Here is a 23,826-nt window from a genome sequence, read left to right on the forward strand (position 1 = left end):
AACCACCCAAGTCCCCTAGATTTCTTTTTTAAAGGAAAAAGAGTTTAACTCTATTCCTTCCCAACTAGATTGCAGGTTCCCTGAAGCATTTTTTTTAATTTTTTAAAATTTATTTATGATAGTCACAGAGAGAGAGAGAGAGAGAGAGAGAGGCAGAGACATAGGCAGAGGGAGAAGCAGGCCCCATGCACTGGGAGCCCGATGTGGGATTCGATCCTGGGTCTCTAGGATCGCGTCCTGAGCCAAAGGCAGGTGCCAAACCGCTGCGCCACCCAGGGATCCCTCCCTGAAGCATTTTTAAATGATTTTATTACTTAATTTATTGTTTTCTGATTTACTATGACGGTACATCATAGGCACTCCACAAATTCTTATTAAATGAGTAATGGAATAAATTGGTAAATGAGACAATAAGCAGACAAACTAACCAGTCTTTCTCTAAGACCCCCCAATACTGTTTTGTTATACCAAATCACCTTCCAACAACCTGACTTCGGACAAGATGGCCGACTTGGACATGAAAGAGTTATATTAGAATTGGGCTGAGTATAGCTTTCCCCTTCTTTCTTGGGAAGTTAGAAGTTCTATTCTTGTTCTGCCCTGATTCTGAGCAGCAATGACCTAGTATACATGGGATAGCAAGTAGGCCAGCAGATACTACCCTTTCATCTTGAGTCATAAAAGTTGGCATTTTGGATTTTTGACATTTAGCTAAGTCTTTGTGACAGCACTCTCCCTAGCTTCCTACATGACATGTGGGATGAAATCCGGTATAGCAAAGTTCCATATGATTTCTTGCTGCATGTGATATGCAATAATAGATTGGATGAGTAAATTTCTTTTTTTTTTTCACTATACATAGATGCAAAACTACAAATAGAGAAATAAAGAATGACATAATCATGTAACTGCCAAAGAGATATGCATTATATCAAGAGCCAGGTCAAAAATACAAGGAAACATATTTATACAATGTATTTTAGTATATTTTCCCTAATTTTTGGCTAGTAGCATGGAGGCTTAAAAATATGTATGTAACATGTGTAACATATTATATGAAAAATTTGACTTTCTGTTTCAATTCAACAATTATTTAACATAGCACTATGTATAAAATGAATATTAAAAATGGGACAAGAGGGTCACTTGGGTGGCTCAGTCAGTTAAGCATCCAACTCTTGATCTTGGCTCAGGTCATGATTTCAGCGTTGTGAGATTGAGCTCCACAATGCTTAAGATTATCTCTTTCACTCTGCCCCCACTCCCAAATTGCCCCAAAATGGGGCAAGATATGGACCTTGATTTCAAGAAGCCTATAGTGGAGTCTTGATAAGAACACAAATAATTATAATTAAGACAAAGTAAGTAAGAAAAGTACAAATAATTTAAATGGAGTTTAAAGAGCAGAAACTAATTCATGGAATTGAGATAATGAAAAGGATGGCTTTTAAGATGGACATGAAAAGATATGATTTTTGTTTGGTGGGGATAAAGGTATTGAAGAAAGAAGAGCATGAACAAAGCTGTGGCTATGGAAAGCAGTCTATATTTTGGAATAGCAAACAGTTAAATGCATCTGGATCCTAAGGCACACTTGGAGAAGTAGTAGGAAATGAAATTAGAAAGAAAGGGTGGTCTTACTGCATAAGGGCCTAAATATTAGGTGAAATACCCAGACACATTTAGTTGGAAAAGTGGTGCCCCTGAAAGAGTTTGAGGGAGAGAAGAGTAGGTTTGGCACAATGGTTTAAGAAATATGGTCTGACAGAAATTAGGCAGAGAGAGATAAAAGGGAAAATGAGTTCTGAAATTATTGTAATTCTCTAGTGCCTGGATTATTGAGAGGGGTTGGAGAAGGGTTACCTAGGGTTTAGATGGGGAAGAAATGGCACATTCAATTCAGATAATTTGAGGAGAGTTTAATAAAGGGACTATTTTCAAAGCTGTGAATAGCTGGGGGGATAGGGGGTGGGGAGGAATCACTAGGGATAAGTAATGCAATTATTTGGGACTTGTTAGAGCTAAGACCCTCACCATCTCTAGGTCTAAAATGATGTGGGGCAGAGAATTTATCAGATCTCATGGGAGAATTGTGTGGAGCAGAGAGCCTTTAGTAGAGAGGCAGAGCCAATCCATAGCAACCCCAGGGAAAATATCATCGCCTTATTCTCCCCTTTCCTTCTGGTTTCTTGGTAGAGCTCCCCATTGGCCAAACACAACTAGAAGCCAGAAGTCAAGAAAGCTTTTCAGGTCATTCACTTAGGTCTGATTCCCAGGGCACACAGCAGGGTAGAGAGTGATCTGGAGGGCAAATTAAAGCTATCCTGGATAGTTATGGACCAAGGTAGGGTACTTTAGGGGAGATGCCGCACAGAGAGTTGGAAATGGAATGCTGCAGGAAAGTTGAATTAAAGATGCATTTTGAATTGCTGAAGTTATATGAATGGATGAGTTTATGGGGGAAAATGCATGAATAGGGAGAAAAAAATAGTAGATTCATAGAATAGAACTTTCAGGAAAAGCTATATTTAAAAGACTGGAGAACAAAGAGGAGATATCAAAGAAAATAAGGAAGAAAATAAAATAAGAACCAAATGATGGAGATGAAGGAAAGAGCCAGCATTGGGGAGGAAAAGGAGTCAGAGAAGAAGCCCAATACAAAACACAATTTTAAGAAGGGTTGAATAGACTATTATTGGCTCCTTGCTAACTTAGGGTAAATAGTTGGTTTTATCAATAAACCAAGTGGACTTCTGTTGTGTTTTGGATTTGGGGAAATAGGAAAGAGAATACAGTTATAGTGAATAAGTTGAGGCCAGGAACAAATAATCACATCCTTACTTTTCCATTTAATTCCATTTTCTTCAGCTAATCCTCTTGCTTCTTCTCTTTCTTCTTCCACCTTTGCATGTATTAACATCTATAATAGCCTAGACACTTTACCTACCTACTGTGTTCCATTTCAAAACAACAGAGTATGGTAGATATTATCTTCATCTTATGTGAAAGCAAGTTTGGTCATGTAAGTAAGGATTAGACTCATTTTATTTTTAATTTTTTATAAAGATTTTATTTATTTACTCATGAGAGACACACACAGAGAGAGGCAGAGACACAGGCAGAGGGAGAAGCAGGCTCCATGTAGGGAACCCGATGTGGGACTTGATCCTGGGTCTCCAGGATCAGGCCCTGGGCTGAAGGCAGATGCTCAACCACTGAGCCACTGAGGCATCCCTAGACTCATTTTAAAAACCAAAACTCTTAAACTCCAAAGCTGCATACTTTTTTTACAGTGATTGGCACATAGCAGTTATCATCTAGTTGAAAAAGGAATGAATGAAGTGTGGCATAGAATGCTGCTGAAGAGACCGGCCTTGCTATCAAATACAATGTGAACTCTATTAATAAAAATTGCTTTTAACTGCTCTGAGTATAATTACATCATGAAAATACTCCCCTTAGAGAAAGTTACTATATAAATATTGGATGAATCATGAGTATTTTCTACAATGCAAATGTTGGAATCAAATGAAATCTCTTGGTTATAAGGTCCTTAGAGTAAAATATTTTTATTATGTTGTTGTTACTGATTTTGCCCCCAAGGAAATGGATGACATAATTCTAGATGCTTTATGATGTGCCACGTTCATCGTTCAGCTTACAGTATATAAATCAAGATATTGTCAATTACTCACAATGTGATCATAGTAAGTTTTTGTGAAATCAATGACATCCAAGAGTTCAGGCCAGGAGATAAAGCAGAATTCTGTGCAAATAAGGAATGATGGGAGCTCTCTGACCTATGCCCTTCCTCAAAGGAAAAATGAAAGCACCCACAGTTCACCCTTATTGTGGTTGAAAAATCAGAACTGAGCAATCTGGTCTGTTCTTGAAATGTTTGCCTTAAATAAGAAGTGTCCATACTTTTTTAGTATCCCCGCCAACACAAATAACACTTAGTCTTTCATTCATGAACTTTTGCTACACTGTTAAGAGAATACCATCTGTCTACCATGTAACATTTAGTAATGATTTTTTTTGGTAGCAAATACATTGACATTACAGAAATTATTGGATAAATATCTTTACCATCTTTTAAAACTTTCAATTCGGCATGTACACAGATTTCCTTATTTTTTTTCTCCCTTTACTGTTTCTCCTTAGAAATTCCTTCAGTTGTGTGTAATTTTGCATAGTGCTGTCCTTAGACTACTTGGGACATACTGTAGATAATTAACATCTGCTCACACTTGTAGAGAAGTGACACATTTTATTTTCCTCCCAGTGCAATCAGAAAAGTGACACTCAGAAATGTTAAGTGATTTAACATTGAGGTAAGTATGGAATTAGCAGGGCCATTGAATGACCCACTGTCCAAATAACAAGTCCAGCGCTCTGCAATTCGCCAATTAGACAGACTGTGTTCAGAGCACTGAAACAAAATAATCTCCACACCCACCTTTGCATATCCAATTGATACATGTGTTAAAATTGGTGTGACTATAGAGTGGAAAGGCCCAAGGTCTTTTAGTTCTCTAATCTTGCTTTTGTGGTCATTTATAGACACTAACAGATTTTAATTTCCTTCTGTCTCTTCTATTGCAAATCTCGTACTAACTTCAAAGAAGCTTCTTCAGGGGAATAATGAAGTAATGCTTACATATTGTTAAAAATGAAGAATTCAGGGGTAGCTGGGTTGCCCAGTTGGTTAAGTGTTTACTCTTGGCTCAATAAATGATCCCAGGGTCCTGGGATTGAGCCCCGCATTGGGCTCCCTGCTCAGTGGGGAGCCTCTTCTCCCTCTCCCCCTGCTCCTGCTTGTGCTCATTCTCTCTCTCTAACTCTATCTCAAATAAATAAATAAATAAATACATCTTTTTTAAAAATGAAGAATTCAATATTACTTTAGAACTTTTTATCTATGATGGGTTTTGAAGGAAGTATTGAGTCATGTGAAAGTGAATTTTTCAAGCAAATAATCATCGTGTGTGACTGAAAAATGAAAATACAAAGAAAGTCTGAAAGATTATGGCAAATTTAATGGAATATTAAAATATCAAGGGAAGAAGAAAATTATGTCTCTTTTGAAGTAGTAGATCCTAAATTTATTTCATGACAAAGGAATGCATTGATTTGATCAAAGATGTTAATTTTTAAGTTCTAGAATATATAAAATGATGTTTACTTGCTCCTGACTTCATAGTCTTCTAAATTATCCACATGGATACCTTCTGTAATCAGTCAACTTATTTATCCAGTAAAAATAATTTTTAAAGAGTTTGTGTTGGCATCATTTCTCTTCAGTGAGAATCTATAATTATTTAATATCATACCTAATACAGACATGGTGAACTTGATAGTTATTTGAGATCCAGACAAAAGGAGAAATCCAATCCTAAAAATATAAAATCAACTGTAAGGTGAACATAGAGGTATCACTGTTATTTCTGGGCAAGTCAACATCATTTTCTTAGTATATCAAGTTCATTATAATCATACAGGTAAATTGGATTAAAAATATTTCTCTCAGCTGTTATGCATTATCTGGAAATAATGACAATTATCTGTTTGAAGCTGTTATCTGATATATTAAACAATTAAAGTGCCTTCTATGTCCATTCACTGTGTTAAGCACTGGGATTCAATAATGGTACTAGCAATCTCTGGAGCTTTGTGGAAAAGATACAATACAGTGCAAGTTTTAATAGAAATTGAATTGTAAAAGAAATAGGAAATAATAAGAGAAATTTATAATTTTATCTGAAAGGTTCTTTCCCCCACACATTCACTTTAAAAGAAAGCTTATTTGGATTTCCTTGTTCTTAAGTTTCACGATTCCTATTATTGGAATAAGTCTGAAATAATCACATTTGATTCGGGGTTGAAAGAGTCTAGAAGTATCCCTTATATATGTTTCTTCTGCATAATTTCTGCAATAGCAGTGCTTGCCTCTTTGACCTCAGGATCAGGGGAGAATGTGAGTGAACACACTATAAAAGCACTGTCCAGGTAGATTACTGGCATTCCATTCCAGAATTAGTGAACCAACCTAAAGTACATCTACTCTAACTGAGGTTTACATTTGTGGATAGAGTTAAGGTGGCAAGGGAAGAAAAAGTGTCACAATTTGGAACTCTAAGAATATTAAAGGTTTTTAAAAATGTTGTTTGTTTTTTAATTTTACAAATGAAAGCAACATGTTCCTGGTCAGAGCTAGTTAATGGAGGTGGAACCAGGGTGTTGGCATTAGGAATGGGAATTCAGTGCCTATTCTGGACTGCACTTCTCTTTACAGTGATTGGCAAAAGCATGTTGAGGAAAAAGGCTTTAAATAGGGACAGGAAGCCTGGTGGCCCAGTGGTTTAGTGCTGCCTTCAGCCCGGGGTGTGATCCTGGAGACCCCATCCATCCTGGGATCGAGTCCCACATCGGACACCCTGCATGGAGCCTGCTTCTCCCTCTGCCTGTGTCTCTGCCTCTCTCTCTCTGTACCTGTCATAAATAAATAAATAAAATCTTTAAAAATAAATAAATAAATTTTAAAAATAAATAAATAGGTAGGGACATGGAGCCCAGTGCTCTTTTCTACCATGTTTCCATGAGATAGCTCCTCTTTCTAGATCTACATCTCTTAGAGACAGTCTTTTTAAAAAATTGATGTATAATTGACATATAACAATATATTAGTTTTAGGTGTATAGCAATGATTTGATATTTGTATATATTGACAAGTGATCACCACAAGAAGTCTAGTTAGAAATTATCACCATTCTTGATTAGGGAAATTTTTTCTTGTATTGAAAACTTTTACGATCTGTTCTCTTAGCAACTTTCAGTTATACAATACAATATTATTAACTATAGTCACCATGCTGTAGATTATATCCCTATTACTTATTTCATAACTGGAACTTTGTACCTTTGACATTCTTCACCTATTTTTCCCACCTCAGACTGCCCCCCCCCAACCCCCTGCCTCTCACAACAGCCAATCTGTTCTGATTCTATGAACTAAATTTTGGTTTTATTTTATTTTTTTAGGTTTTTGTTTGAGATTCCACATTGAAGTGATATTGTGAATTGTCTTTTTCTGTCTGACTTACCTCACTTAGCATAATGCCCTCAAGGTCCATGCATGTTGTCACAAATGGCAAGATTTTATTTTATGGCTGAATAGTATTCCCTTGTATTTATATACCACAACTTCTTTATCTGTTTATCTATTGATGACCACTTAGGTTATTCCATATGTTGGCTATTGTGAATAATGTAATGAACATGGAAGTGCAGTGATCTCTTCAAGGTCCTGATTTCATTTCCTTTGGTTATATACCCACAAGTGGGATATGGGTCATATGGTAGTTTTTTTGTGGGTTTTTTACTATTGAGTTGTAGGAATACTTTGTATATTTTGGATATTAATCCCTTATCAGATACATGATTTGCAAATATTTTATCCCATTCAGTAATTGCCTTTTCATTTTGTTGATGGTTTTCTATGCTGTACAAAGGTTCTTGCTTTTTTGAAGTACAGCATAACACATTGACCCGGGAGGAAAGAGAAGGTCATAGATTGGTTACAAAGTATTTGTGAAACATTAGGCTTGTGTCTGAATTCCTTTGAGCTTCAATTTTCCAAATCAGTAAAATAAGGGCTTGAATCAGATTTCTAATAAACAATTTCACTCTAAGATGCCATATTGGGCTATATTTTCTCTGGGAGCCAATGATGTTGGACATTTTGATGATACAAAAAAAAAATCATTGTCTCATGCCTAAGAAGAATCAGCAATATGGTCTGGGAGGACCTTGATTAGATTCAGGAGGTACTTTGGTCTTGGGAAAGATGTCATTTAAACATATTCTTTGAAGAAAGTTAACACAAATGCTGGTAGCCTGGGAATTTTAGCACTTAAATATATGACTGCTTCTGAGAGAAGTGAAAATATTCTTTCAAGTGAGATTCCTGGGACAGCATGAATTAAAGTTACTTTCTTAGAACAAAGCTTCAACAGATTAAAAAAAAAAATCTGTTCCTTGTTAACACTGAACCATTCCTTGACAGTATTTCCTGTCTGCATGTTTTATCTTCCCTAGCAGAAGTGTAAACTCCTGGAAAGCCAAGATAGAATAAAATACAACTTTGTATTCTCTACATTGAATATATTCTCTATTGCCTTTCATATAATACATGCTCAATAAATGCATGAATAAATGAGACTAATAAGTGAATAGGTGTTGAGATATAGCATGAGGCAGAAGTGTAGGGTAATAAGGTCAACCATAAACTGATACCATTGACTCAGTCTGTCTACTCCTAAGATCATTGGCCTTTAAAATCTGATTTTGAAATTTGGAAAAGGTGAGGAGAAAAAGAGGAATTATTTCAACTTGAGGGAATAGGTTTTATGAGGAAAAGTTTCAAGTTTACCTTAGTTTTACTCACCTAAGAAAGAATACATTATTTGAAGAAGGACAGAGTAAATTCAATTATATATACAGGTGTGCTATTATCACCTTCTTTCATTAGATGGACAAAGCTAAAATTTGCTTTAAATATTCAAATATTTCTAAAGTTAAATTTTGGAAATATTTGAATTTTGTATCATATACTAACCAGATTAGTCTGAAAACTATAAAGTCGTGTGCTTTCTGTTTACAACACAATTTTATATACATAATTCCATTTGTTCTCATTTTATTCTCACAAATATCCAGAAAGACAGGTGGACTAGATGTTCTTTTCATTTCTGGGAAAATAAATCTGCAGCTTCGAGAGATTTAACACTTTTCCCAGGGACTCATGACCAATAAGTGCTAGTTAGAACCAGAACACAGGCTTCCTGACTTCTACTGTAGTATCCTTTACTTAGGACACCCTGCCTCAAAGGTAGAAATGGAGTCACTTCCTAAAATTCTAGGTTCTCATATAATATGTAATGCCCCCTCAAGCACAATGAAATATTGGACTTCTGGACCACATCTAGTTATTATTAATACTTTATGCTTGTAGATCTACAGTAAATGCTCAAAACATATTTAAATCCTTAATTGTGAGATCTCTTATTCTGAATGCATTTCCCTAGGATTCACTTGATTCTGAATTTTCAAGGATAAAGTTGTGACAACAGTCCACATTGCTATGCTGATGGGTTAATTTTCTCCTTTCTGCCTTCAAATGTTTTAAATTCGTCAAGAAAAGGCACTTTCTTTCTCTTGTTTGCCTCCTTACTTCAAAAGAGGAGGCAGGAGCCCATTGAGAGAGGTGGCTTGGGTACACAGCATGAGCTGTCCAAGCTGGCTGGAAGCAGTAGCACAGGCAAAAAGAAAAACAGAATTTCAATTGCCAGCATGAGCCCCAAAATGGAATTAGTAAGAAACAGATAAAAACCATACACTGTAATTATATTCTGTCAAAGAGATCTCTAGCAGACTTTTTTTAGAAGTAACTATCAAACGAGAGGGGAATGGCTAAAAGTGTAATTTTCTCCTGTATCATTTTGCCACTTTAGTGATTAGAAGAAATTAAGTGAGTGCACAAAGGAAATTACCTACTGGGTCACTGAAAACCAACTTCTGTCCACAAAGGAGAAGTGATGTAGATGGACTTTCTCCCTTTTTAATTAAGAAATAATCTTTAAGGTGCATATTACTAAAATAATTCACATATTTGCACAAACCAAAAATTCAATGAATATTCATGTATCTCTTCTAGTATATAAGGCACTGACTGAGTGTTCCAGTTCTTCAAAGGGCATATAGTCTAGTGAGTCTTGCACATAATAAATAGCTATAATAGAATGATGGAAAATGACAACCTTCATTCTAGAGAGAGAAAAGAAAGGATGGGGATTCAGAAGCAGGAGCAATGATTTCTAGTTGGAATAAATCAAAGAGAGCTTCTAGGAGGAATTAGATTTGGGCTAAACTTGGAAGATCATAAAGATTTCAATGTGTGGAAATAGTGGAGGCATTAAACCAAATATTCTACATGAAGAGAGCTGTATGAAAAAAGGATCCAGTGTGTGGCAAAAAAATCATAGAAGAGTCTCAGATTACACACAGCTCAGTTTAATCAGAGCATAGAATGTGTGAACATTAGTGGGAATATATGATTGGAAAGGTTGGCTAAAGGCCAAAAGGAATTTTTATTTTATTCTGTTCTTGATGGGAAACCACTCAATGTTCTTTAACTGGGAAGGAAATAATCAGAGCTGTGGTTCTGGAAGATTAATCTGGCAGTGGGTTATAAGACTGGGAGGTGGATAGGGATTCCAGTTAAGGGGTATTGCAGTAGCCCCGGAAAGTTATGATGCATGGAGACTTTGGAGAAGCAGTAAGACTGGAAAGAAGTGGATGAGTAAAATATGCTGTTCATTCGTTCAATTAATAGATATTGGATACCATGGACTCTGCTGGGTTGTGAATTTATACTGCTGAGCAAGAAAGAAATGGTCTTTGCCTGTATAAAATTTACAGTATAGTAGCAGGCAGGAAACTATTCACATAATGTCAAAATCATGTAATTGCAAACACAGAATAGGCTACCAAGGGAATATATTTGGTTCTAGAAGAGCGTGTAATGGAAAATCTGACCCAAACTTGAGCAGGCAAAGAAGGGTTCTCTGTAGAAGGTTTGTTTGATATGAAATCAGGATGGGTGAGAATTAAATATTAAAAAGGGAGAGAGATGGAGCAGTATTCTAGGCAGAAGGATAGGATATTCAAAAGCCTTGAGATGAGAAAGAACTTGGTATTAGGTTCAGGCAACTGGGAGGAGACCAGTGAAGTTGAGACAGAGGAAAAAAGAGAGAGAACAGTGTGAAATGAGACTGAGACCATAAGTAGGGGCAAGAGCACTTCAGGTCTTCTGGGTCAGTGCAAGCCTTTGTACTTTGTCTAAGATGAATGGATTTAAAACAGTAGAGAGACAGTTACTTACAAGTTAAGTAGACTACTCTGTCAGTTGCATGGGGAATGATTTTGAGGTGGGCAAAATGGATGTGAGACTGATACACTAGTCCAGGTATGAAGTGATAATAGCATGAACAATGTTGGCTTCAGAGGAGGAGAGAGAAGCAAATTATATGACTGATTTTTTTAAAGATTTTATTTATTTATTCATGAGAGACAGACAGAGAGAGAGAGAGAGAGAGAGAGGCGGAGACACAGGCAGAGGGAGAAGCAGGCTCCAGGGAGGGAGCCCGACATGGGACTCGATTCCGGGACTCCAGGATCACCCCTGGGCTGAAGGCAGGCACTAAACCGCTGAGCCACCGAGGCTGCCCAGCATTGTAAAATCTTGTAAAAGCAAAGTAAGTAAGTAAATATTCACGAGGACTAATTTAGTTAGAATCATTGAAGATTAAATTTTATTTGAGAATGCCTGGAACCCAAGACAAATAGGAAAGAATGAGTATCATATAAATTCATTATCTGATAGCAATAATAAAAGTAGGTGATATTAAATAATGAGTGGTTTCTATTATACGTGTACTGTCTCATTTAGTCCTCATTAAGGCCCATGAAGTAGTTATTACTCTAACATTTATTTTTCACTTAAGGGTACCTGGCCTACAGAGGGAAAGTAGCTTTGCTAAGATCACTAAGGTAATGAGTGGCAGAGTGCTGCTTAGAATCTGGCACTCTGACCCAGAGCCACACTCTTTTTACTAAGGTATGTGGATTTCATTTACAGTGACTCTTCAGAGAAGACAAAGTTTCTTTTGGTACCAAACTCTAAAATGAATTGGTCACATGGGATCTTGTGTAGGGGGGATTGAACAATGCTCTGGAAAATGTCTATGTACTTTAAGGAGATGTAGTAGCCATTGATGTTTTTGTTATCAGTGAATGTCCAGGTAGGTAGGATTCTTTAATACCTACTTCTTGGTTCATGTCTGCTGCATATACTAACAGCTTGCAGTAGCCCTTTGTCCTGCGAAGAGAATTTACCCAGATTCTGATTCCTGTCCTCAATTTGAAAGCCTTCACTTACCTGCTTTGTAGGATTTTCATTCTCGTCTCTTATAACTGCTTCTCTTCTGCTGAGCTTAGAACTGTTTACTTATTGAAATGGTCAGAATTTTTTTTAATCAGAAAAGTAATATTTGTTCATTATATAAAATTTGGAGAAGTCAAAAAATATAAAGAAGAAATCAAAGATCACTTTTAATCCCTTCACTCCTATATAACCACTGGAAACATTAGAAATCCTTACTGCATTTGTTCTATGGATTAACATATATTTATGAAGTATGTTCTGATTTAGGCTCTGTGTTAGATACTACGTATTAATATTTATATAGGTGAAATAATACTGTGAACTATGTTTTATAAAATGCTTTCCTTGCCTACAGATTTTGAATAATTTCCCACACTATTAAATATTTCTCTTTGAAATAAATGTGTTTCATCAGAAGGGTAAACATGCTATGTTTACTCAATTCTATATTGTTAGGTACCCAGGTTTTCTTCCCATTGTTTTGACAATTATAGGCAAACCTGCTATGAACATTGTACATAAATATCTATCTATCCATGGGTCTGGCTTTTGTCCTTAGGAAAATTCCTAGAAGGTAAATTGCTGTATTAAAAGGAATTTTAAAAATCTGATTATTTAGAAAAATTGACTTTTCTCCAGGGTACTGTGTCCTTTTATTTTCTTCTAAAGCACTTTTTTTGAGAGATGGTTGCACATATTTAATGTATGCTACTAAGTGAGTTTGGAGACAGTATATACCCATGAAACTATCACTATAATCATGGCTATAAACTTATCACCTCTAAAAGTATATATATGTATATGTATATACATATACAAATATATATATATATATATTTGTTTATCTATTTATCTATTTATTTATATCCATGCTTTTCTCTTATGGTAAGATCACTTAACAGATTTACCTTCTTAGCAAAATTTTAAGTATACAATACAGTATTGTTAACTATAGGCCCTATGTTGTACAAAGCTTATTCATCTTGCATAACTGAAACTTTGTAGGGGATACTATATCTTACATTAAATGTGAATGTACATAGTAAATAACCCCGTGCCTCACACTTAGTAGTTTCTCAATAAATGAGAACTGTTATTATCCAAGATAAGCAAACCACAATTTGTCCTTGAGCTTAATTATGAGGAATATGATTATTAAATGGGAATATTTTCTTTAGAAAAGTAAACTTTTCACTACCTAATTTTCTTAAACAATTTCTGTGTTTATTCATGGTATTTTCAAATGATAATGATGATGATAAGCACTTTTTTAGATCAGGTACTGAATTAAAATTTTTTTGGTCTTGCATATCACTAATCTTCATAGGCATAGGCACTATTCTACCCATTTTATTAGAAAATTGAGACCAGAGGGGATTATGTGATATACCCAAAGTTACATTGAGCTTAAGTGGCAGAGCCAGGCTTCAAGGCAGATATTCTGATGCCAAAGTCTGCACATTTCACCATGACTCTATAAGAGAGAAGGAAAATAATGTCAAAGAATGAAAATGACCTGTGATAACATTTCTGTTGCTAAACTGATGACCTCAAGTTGGACAGTAACAGCTTATCCATAGTAGGCTAACCAATATGTTTTGTTTTTCTTTTTAAGATTTTATTTATTTATTTATTTGAGAGAGAGACAGAGACAGAGATAGTGACAGAGATAGTGATAGCATAAGCAAGAAGGAGAGGGAGAAGCAGGCTCTTGGGGGTTCAATCCCAGGATCATGAGATCATGACCAGAGGCAAAGGCAGATGCTCAACAGACTGAGCCACCCAGTTACCCCCAACCAATACTTTTTCTGTATAGTTTCTTCTCTCTTTTTTTCTATTTCTCTTTTATTTTTATTAAGCCCATCCCCAGGTTGCTTAGTTTTTTTTTTTTTTCTCCATTACTGCCGTCAAAATTGCCTTTATGAATGGGTCTCATAAATCATTTATTTAAGATTTCTCAAGATTTGCAACTGTATTTTAATAGGAGCCAGCATTTTAATTCAAATCCACGTAAGTAAAATGATGACATTTTAAACTTTCGATAACTAGTGGGGTAATTAAATTTGTGGGGACAGAAGAATCTTTCTGAAAGGACACAGGGTAGGCAGCCATACATATCGTTTACTCAGAACACCAGCCTTTAAGTTTGATGTCTTCTCTCTTTCCTCTTTACCTTCTTCCCTGACTTCTTTCCTCAGCTATTTCTTGAGAGCAATTTAGGAAAGTAATAAAAATGAATGCATCAATGCTTTGAGAAACAAGCAAAGTGATTGAAAAGTGATGTTTATGTTGATTACTTTCTTTTTCTTCAAGCTTTTGGTTTTTGGCTTTAGGACCTTTGGTCCACAGAAAGAGCATTATGCTAGACTAGTTCATATGAGGAGTAATGGAGATAGACAAAAAACTGGAAGAGCAGGAGTGAGGCAGCCACAAGTATTAGGAACCTTCACAGTGTCTGTTTTAACCCTTTGAGGCTCAGTGGTAACTATCCTGAAAGGAAGGATCTCCTTGAATTAAAGGAGCTTGTTTAAGAAAATGATGGATTTGCAAGTCTTCCTCCCTCCTACCAGCTATGACACTGTCTGGCCCTAAAGTTTTTGCCATGGTTCTTACTTCAAGGTGATAAAAATATATGTAGGAGTGGAAATATTCAAGGACATCATCATTCCCGATTTTTTCATTTCATTTTCCAAGTGAGCGGAGGATAATTTTGTGAGGTCATGGGATATGTAAGTATACACTTGTAGGTAGAATTTGTATGCAGTGGCCCTGGTGATTTCGAGAAACTGCCAAGGATCATCCAAACCCACTTTTGACTTCTACTATAATCAACCACCCAACCAACTGAACAACCCGAGGAATGCTACTGGACAGTGGGGCCTTTGATTTGTATTTCCCTGATGGCAGTGAAATGGGGTGACTGGGTGACAGGCACTGAGGGAGGCACTTGACGAGATGAGCACTGGGTGTTATACTATACGTTAGCAAACGAACTCCGATAAAAAAAAAGAAAAAAAGTGGGGGCAAGCTGACAATTTTTTAATGTTATCAGTAAAGTTTTCAATGCCTAAATTTATAGACAAATTACTAGTTTATTCTGTAGTTGTTAGCTTAGGCTCTGCAATATCATAAATATCAAGACCTCATGACCTAAGACCACAGCAGAGTTTAGTTGGTATACCTTAGTGATTCACTATTCTCTGGCTGTATTTTGAGATCATGCATGGGTCCAACCAACTGAGCTAATTGGCTTGGTTATATCATGATTTTTCAGTGAAGGAAAGTGGTTGGTAGAAAGGGAGAGGATTAAACTCTTGTTTCTGTTCTTTCCAAGACTGCTATGTTCTACTGCCAGCTCAATTTTGTGCCATAGTTTGTAAAATGTAATCGGTGGAAGGGGGGTAGAAAGAAGACTGAATTCCTTCCTTCAGCTCCATAACAGATGCACCAAGAGGAAGTAAAGCTCTTTCATTCCAACTCAATAGTGTTTATACTCTCATTTTGACAACTGTGTTCACTTTTGAACAATTTAAGTCGAAATAAAGAAAGAAGTGATAAGCATCTCTGAAATGTGGATTGGAAAAGTTTGCTTTGATAGCCTGTATAAATGATCTGCTAGTTTGATTTCCAAGCAGCTTGCAAAGTTTACCTTCTCCACACATTTTCCTCTCTCAAACCTGTAATTCTAGCTGCCCTAAAGAAGAATACCATCTGTAATCTCAAGATCACAATCACCGTGGTATTGGAATCAAGTTACACAAAATCTTAAGGTCACATATGAAACTTAAAGAAATCTTTTCAGTTCTCTGATATGGCCTTGTTGAGTGGACCTGGAAACTTGTAAGGAATTCTGAAGACAGTAGAGCGAAACAGTATTTGTATTCCTTCCCCCATCCAAAATAAACCTAGAAAGGATGCAAAATGGTGTAGAAACACAGCTCTTCCAAATTCATTTAGGCTATTTGGGCCTCTTCTGCTAACACTCATACAGAGCCTTAATACTTGGATATGCCCATCCTAGTCCTAGTCTGGACACGTGGAAATGTTTGTAAATTCCTGCCAAGCAAAGACAGGAGAAGGGAGCCATCTGGTGTGGGAGGTGTGTGCTGGTTAACTGTATCAGGAAGCAGGTGGCTAAGCTGCAGGAGGTTGCAGGCTGACAACTAGAGACAGGGCACTTTGTCGGTAGGATGGACACCGAGACACCAAAGTAAGAGAAAGGAGTTTACCAAACTGGGTGAAAGAGTTTCAGTAGGAGAAACCGCTTTTTACTCTGGTTACATTTTGGCTAGCATTCAATTCCATTCCACAAACGTTTATTGAGTGCCACCACAGGGAAGACATTATGCCTTTTGGGAAATAAATAAGAAGAAATGTCATGGAAGAGAAGGAAGAGTAATTCTTTAGAGAAGAAAGAATCTTAATGGGCATGATGCCTCATAACCCCCAAAATGCCTGTGAGACCATGGCAGGCACTGTACAGATTATCCTGAAGCTGCATTCCTCCTGCTGTAGGAAGTGGCAGTGTGAAATACGCAACTAAATAAAACTAAACCTAGGTTTGTTTTATAAAGAGGGATTTTTCCTGTATCTTAAACACATATGTATTCTCTCAGGTTTGAATTTAATGTCTCTCTCTCTCACACATACACACACACACTGTCCTTCTCAAATGCAGTTTATGTTAACCATTTAAAATTTTGTTACTCTAAGTTTGTGTAAGGTTGGTGCCAAGTAAAAATGGGTATGGAAAGGGTTATAAAAATAAGCACAGAACAAATACAGAAAACTTATATTTATAATTTTTCTATATTTATATCATAAATATAGCATGTTCATAAAATAAACAATATGTTTATTACTTTATAATAAAATTATAGTTGAAATAAATTTCATTAAATAGATGAAGAAGTCAAAACTCAGAGAATTAAATGACTTAACCAAAGGTCATACAACTCAGAGGTAAAATTGGGGACAAAATCAGTTCACATGCCTTTCAATCTAGAGGTTTTAAAAATGACAACTTGTTACTCTTTGAATATGAAAAACAAAATACATTTTATTGGAAACTGTGGGTTATCATCATCTTTCACCTCCTTTTCTTAGGTATTATCTGGGACTCAACAAATTCCTTTCCTGCCTTGCATTGTTGCCCTTCTGCTCTATACATGCTTTTAATAGATTAATCTTTATTTTTGAAAATATGTGCAACCTTTAGTCAGTAGTCATTTGATAAAGCTTTAGCATTTTGTTTCTTTATTCTTTCACATTCTACTAACAGATTAAGTTTTTTTTATTTATTTTCTAAATTGGCTGTCTATTCACAGCTAAACTTCCTGGAAGTATATTTTGGCTGCATCTGGAACACTGGGATCATTGCAGGTTAATGTGAAAATACCTTTTGATAGATTATCTTTGCACAATATTCTGCCAAAATGCCTCGGCCCCAAATCACTTAATTTCTAGGTTACCCCATGTAATGAATTATACTGTCATGGGAAGTGCCACTTCAAAGGACATCAGAAAGAACCAGAATGTTCTTGAGTATGTTTCCCAGTAAAGTGATATAGGTGGGCGGGGAGCAGGGGGTGGGGAACTGGGTGACAGGCCCTGAGGGGGGCACTTGACGGGATGAACACTGGGTGTTATACTATAGGTTGGCAAATCGAACTCCAGTAAAAAAAATACACAAAAAAATATCTTTTTAAATCTAGAATTCTGTGGTGTAGAATCTTCAAAAATATTTTTATAATTTATGTATGGTGAGCTACAGGGAGATATTAGAAATAATATACATGATATGATGGAAAAAGTGTTAATACTCAGTTTGGGGGATGGTTTTGAGATATATATTTTTTCTTACAACATTAAAGTTTTAGGGGAAAAAATAACAGAAAACTAGGGAGAAGGAATCAATGTTTTAGGTAAGACTTAATTATAACTTAGAAAAAATCTGTTCTTGCTTTGTATTTTATTTACAATTATTCTTACAAAGACATGTTAGATGAACCATCCTTTCTGGCAATATATTGAATAATGAGAGTGATATGATGATACTGTGGTCCTGATAGCCTATAGTCAGTAGGACCCTGGTGAGAATAATATAGTTTATTTCTGCTGCTTAAGCTTCAGTGTTCTCCTGCTCTCTGTACATTATAAATTTGCTTTGAGTCTTCCAACCACAGGTGAGGATTCTTTATACATGTATATACTTTGATACTAGAGTTAAGGTCTTACAAACAATTCTTTAAAATATCCTCTACATTTCCTCTAATAATTAACATTTAGACTGTCTATTACATTCAAGGCCTTGTCTTAGGGACTTTAAAGCATAATATCATTTCTAATCCTCCCAAGAACCTAGAAGGCACCACTTTTATCTCCATTTTACAGGTGAGAAAACTGATGCCCACAGAAATGAAGTTAATTGCCATGGTCACCCAACCGGTAAGTGGGAAAATGGATATTTGAGTCCAGGTCAGTCATACTCAGAGGTTATGCTCTCCATCACTGTGCTCTGATACTTCAGTGATGATTCCATGGTTCATATAAGCTTCTTCACAAGTAATTGGGAGGCAGCAATGCTCTTTGTGATTGGCCTCTACTGTCAATAGGTTCATAAAAATGGGTATTAAGGAGTAAAACAAAGATAAAATCTCCTGTGATCCTTGAGAAGAGACATTGAGATCATCTAGTGACTTGCTAAGAGATAGCAACAGTAGTGCTGCCTGAGGACTTGTTAGAAATGCAGACTCTGCCTCCCTTTCACTCAGCATACTCAGAATATAGCAGGATAGTTTTCACATGCAAGGACCAAAGAACCCTAGACATCTGAAAGAGCATCTGTCAGGGCTACTGAGAGCCTGAAGCACTCATACCACCCACCTCAACCAGAGACGCTCAGGTTTGACTTTTTTCCCCTTTGTTTTGAACTTTTGTCAAATCTGAGACTCCAGTATTTCATTTGAAAACTAAATTTTGCTGCTTAAAAAAAAAAAGAGAAGTTGAAAACCACTGATCTATACATGATCATGAGGTTTATACATGAGAAAAACGAAGTTCAGTTAATGACTTGCCCCAAGCAAATTATTGGCACAGAACCAATAATGTGGAAGTGGGACCCACAGCCCAACTTTTAGGCCTTTGGATTAAAAATATTTGAGCAGTATTATATAGGAACCAGGAGACTGAGGTTTTATCTAGAGTTAGCTGGATGATTCAGAGTTAACAGTTGAATTTCTCTATGTCTTAGTTTTTGTGGCTATAAAAAAAGAGAAAGATGGTATTTATAATTTTTATAGTCTTTTCTAGCTTTTATATTTGAAATTAATATTGTCACCCATTTCCTAAAATCTTATTTCTAAAACAAGTTTAAAATTAACATGAAAATAATCCTATAGCAAAAGAAATTAAGTAGTACACAACGGTCTAAGGAAAAATTAAAAGTCTTCCTTCTTCCCTGCTGCCACCCTTGGTCTGTGCCACACCATCAAGAATTAATGGTTTCCATTTTTTAATTCTAATGATTCCGATTTAAACAGTGTACTTGAAGCTTAATTTTTAGATTTACCAATCAACAATATTTATTCCCTTTTTAAAGATGAAGAATTTGTTCCATCGAAACTACCAGCAAATTCTTCACTTCCTTCCCACTTTTCTTTTTGTTATGTTTCATTTTGTTTTTCCAGAGGTTATCTTTATGATTTGAAGTAGCATACTCTCCCTTTATGTAACTGCTTTAGAGAATATCTTCTTATATTTTTCATTTCTCTTATTATAAACTGCTTATTAACACTGCTTTGTAGATTGAGTTTAAAAATTTAAAAGCTAATAAACAGTATTTATAGTAATATGATTATATAAACATTGTTCATACATGTAGCAGATAGACTCTAGAGTGGCCCCCATATTTATGTCCTGCCCTTGAGTATGAGTAAGACTTTTCTCTTGCTTTCAGCAATAGAATATGGCAAAGGTGATGGGCCGTTACTCCCATGATTACATTATGGTGTGAGTGTGTGCACGTGTATGTGTATTTCTGTGGGCTCTGGCTGACGGCCATCATAAAAATGGGAACCTCATTCTTTCAGCCACAAAAAAGTTGAGCTCTGTCAGCAAACTTGAATGAGCCTGGAAGTAGATATTTCCCCAGTCCAACCTCCAGATGAGAATGTAGCCAGGAGGAAACCTGGATTGTAGCCTTGTGATACCTTGAGCAGGGGACCCAGTAGGGTACCCAGCTATGCCTGGACTCCTGACCATGGACATACTCATAACTGGTTATGAAGCAGTAGAAAACAAATATAAAGTAGAATTATTTTATCTGTAATGAAGGCAATGTAATTTTTTGTCACTACATTTATATTGACCATAGAAAGAACATCCAAATATTTTTTTTTATTTTTTTTTATTTTTATACATGTATTGTTAGTTTTTATTTCTTAAAAATTCAGTCAAGACAGGAATCTTCATTACAAATGCAAAAAAGCTGAGTTTCATAAAAGGTAAGTGACTTGTCCAAGGTCACAGAGCCAGTAAGTAAACAGCAAGGATGGAGAGCCATAGCTGCTTGATAAAAGCCCAGGCTTCTTCCTCTTATACTAGTGGTCCTGTGCAGCCCTGGTGGCCAAAAATACTGAGATCAAGAGTAGGCTGAGCAAGCAGATTTCCTTATGCCAATTTGCAGTTTCACCCCAAGGAGATACACTGTTATCTGCTTTATATGTTGATGTTTGATGGCATGCTTCATTTGTATAAATGTTCTGCTTTTATTTATTTTTTTTTTATTTTTTTTTACTTTTATTTTTATTTTTATTTTTTTTAATTTATTTTTTATTGGTGTTCAATTTACTAACATACAGAATAACACCCAGTGCCCGTCACCCATTCACTCCCACCCCCCGCCCTCCTCCCCTTCTACCACCCCTAGTTCGTTTCCCAGAGTTAGCAGTCTTTACGTTCTGTCTCCCTTTCTGATATTTCCCACACATTTCTTCTCCCTTCCCTTATATTCCCTTTCACTATTATTTATATTCCCCAAATGAATGAGAACATATAATGTTTGTCCTTCTCCGACTGACTTACTTCACTCAGCATAATACCCTCCAGTTCCATCCACGTTGAAGCAAATGGTGGGTATTTGTCATTTCTAATAGCTGAGTAATATTCCATTGTATACATAAACCACATCTTCTTTATCCATTCATCTTTCGTTGGACACCGAGGCTCCTTCTACAGTTTGGCTATCGTGGCCATTGCTGCTATAAACATCGGGGTGCAGGTGTCCCGGCGTTTCATTGCATTTGTATCTTTGGGGTAAATCCCCAACAGTGCAATTGCTGGGTCGTAGGGCAGGTATATTTTTAACTGTTTGAGGAACCTCCACACAGTTTTCCAGAGTGGCTGCACCAGTTCACATTCCCACCAACAGTGTAAGAGGGTTCCCTTTTCTCCGCATCCTCTCCAACATTTGTTGTTTCCTGCCTTGTTAATTTTCCCCATTCTCACTGGTGTGAGGTGGTATCTCATTGTAGTTTTGATTTGTATTTCCCTGATGGCAAGTGATGCAGAGCATTTTCTCATATGCATGTTGGCCATGTCTATGTCTTCCTCTGTGAGATTTCTGTTCATGTCTTTTGCCCATTTCATGATTGGATTGTTTGTTTCTTTGGTGTTGAGTTTAATAAGTACTACAAAGCTGTGGTCATCAAGACAGTGTGGTACTGGCACAAAAACAGACACATAGATCAGTGGAACAGAATAGAGAATCCAGAAGTGGACCCTGAACTTTATGGGCAACTAATATTCGATAAAGGAGGAAAGACTATCCATTGGAAGAAAGACAGTCTCTTCAATAAATGGTGCTGGGAAAATTGGACATCCACATGCAGAAGAATGAAACTAGACCACTCTCTTGCACCATACACAAAGATAAACTCAAAATGGATGAAAGATCTAAATGTGAGACAAGATTCCATCAAAATCCTAGAGAAGAACACAGGCAACACCCTTTTTGAACTCGGCCATAGTAACTTCTTGCAAGATACATCCACGAAGGCAAAAGAAACAAAAGCAAAAATGAACTATTGGGACTTCATCAAGATAAGAAGCTTTTGCACAGCAAAGGATACAGTCAACAAAACTCAAAGACAACCTACAGAATGGGAGAAGATATTTGCAAATGACATATCAGATAAAGGGCTAGTTTCCAAGAACATCCAAATATTAAGGCCTGTTTCCTTCTGAATTACTTTATCTAGTTTTAGTAAGACCTTAGGGACAGTAGGGTGAATTAATCATAGTGCTCAGTTATTGACAAGTTACTGTCCTTTGTTTACATGATTGTTCTTTATTGCTTCATTGCTTTTATTCCTCACTTCTCACTTCCATGCTCTCCCTACCACTGGCAACTATTCTAATATGTTAAATATGTATCTGTTTGCTTACATGTGTTCCAGAAAAACAAGAATTGCCTTTTGGAGTGTATGTATATTTTATTGCTCATAATGCATTAAATTATAGATCTCATTCATTTTCTGACTTTTTTTTAAACATTGTGTACTTAAGGTCCAACATATTGCTATGTGCAAATCAAGTTCTTTGTGTCAAAAGCCTCATAGTACTCCATTGTGAACACCTATTCTATCTAATTTATCTATTTTACAACAAGGGATAATTCTTTAGATCCCTGACATCACAAATGATGCTATTTATGGAGTTTTATTCTTTTATGAAAAGTTTATAATATATTTATTGATTAGGTAAAAATATAACTGGGATTTTAATTGAGATTTAATGAAGATATAGATAAATCTGGGAAAATTACTATCTATATACTATTAAGATGTCCCTTATAGAACATGGAAAGACTCTATTTTATTTACATAATCTTCTGTGTTATTTATCAGGATTTTAAGTTTGTGTATTTCTTGCCTTCTTCCCTCTCTGCTGATTCTATTGAGGCTTTTTGTTTCTCCCTAGTTAAATGATGACATCCTTTACAAATAAAGGAATATTTATATTTCCTTTTTCAATCATGCATTTTTTATTCCTTTTTGTTTCTTACAGAGTTTTCTAGGATTTCTCTTGCGGTTGGATCAGTAGCAAGTTGTAGGGGTATTTCTTTTCATTCCTGATCCTTAAAGGGGAAGCATGTAGCATTTCTTTTTTAAGTATAATGCTTACTATATACTTTTAAAACAACTTTATTTAGGTATAATTGACATACAATATTTAATGTGTATAATTTGGTAAGTTTTTACACACACACACATTTATGAAATCACAATCAGGATACTATAATCAAGATAATAAACCTTTCCTTCATCAACACCCAAAGTTTTTCTTATGCCCCTTTGTAATTCTTCCCTCTCATACTTCTCTGGGTCCTCACACCCTTCCCCCAACATCCCTATATATGAGCAACCACTGATCTGATTCTTTTTACTATACATAAGTCTACATTTTCTAAAATTTCATATAAATGAAAGTATGCATTATTCACTCACATTGTTTTACTCAGCTATTTAGATTTATCCATGTTGTTGCATGTATCAATAGTTTTATTATGATTAGTTTTCCATTTTATGGATATACTATAATTTGTTTATCTATTCACATTTAGATTGTTTCCAAGTTTTTCAGTTATTATCAATATATTGCTAAGACATTTGCACACTGTACTTTAATGAACCTATGCTTTTATATCTCTTGGGGAAATGCATAGGAATAGAATGCCTGAGTCATATGATTGTTGCCTGCTAAATTTAATAAGAAACTGCCAAACCATTTCACAAAAATGTTGTCCCATTTTACATTACCAC

General features: G+C 35.9%; 1 protein-coding gene across 1 annotated transcript in view; it reads left to right on the top strand.

Annotated features, from left to right (window-relative positions):
* Window positions 1–23,826, top strand: part of GRIK2 (glutamate ionotropic receptor kainate type subunit 2) — a 1,069,280-nt gene that overhangs the window by 216,303 nt on the left and 829,151 nt on the right. Inside the window, 1 exon segment of the mRNA XM_049092419.1 lies at window positions 18,398–18,451. The gene's annotated coding sequence lies outside the window, so the exon portion shown is untranslated.

The sequence above is a fragment of the Canis lupus genome, chromosome 12, assembly GCF_003254725.2.
Source record: "Canis lupus dingo isolate Sandy chromosome 12, ASM325472v2, whole genome shotgun sequence".
NCBI lineage: Eukaryota > Metazoa > Chordata > Mammalia > Carnivora > Canidae > Canis > Canis lupus.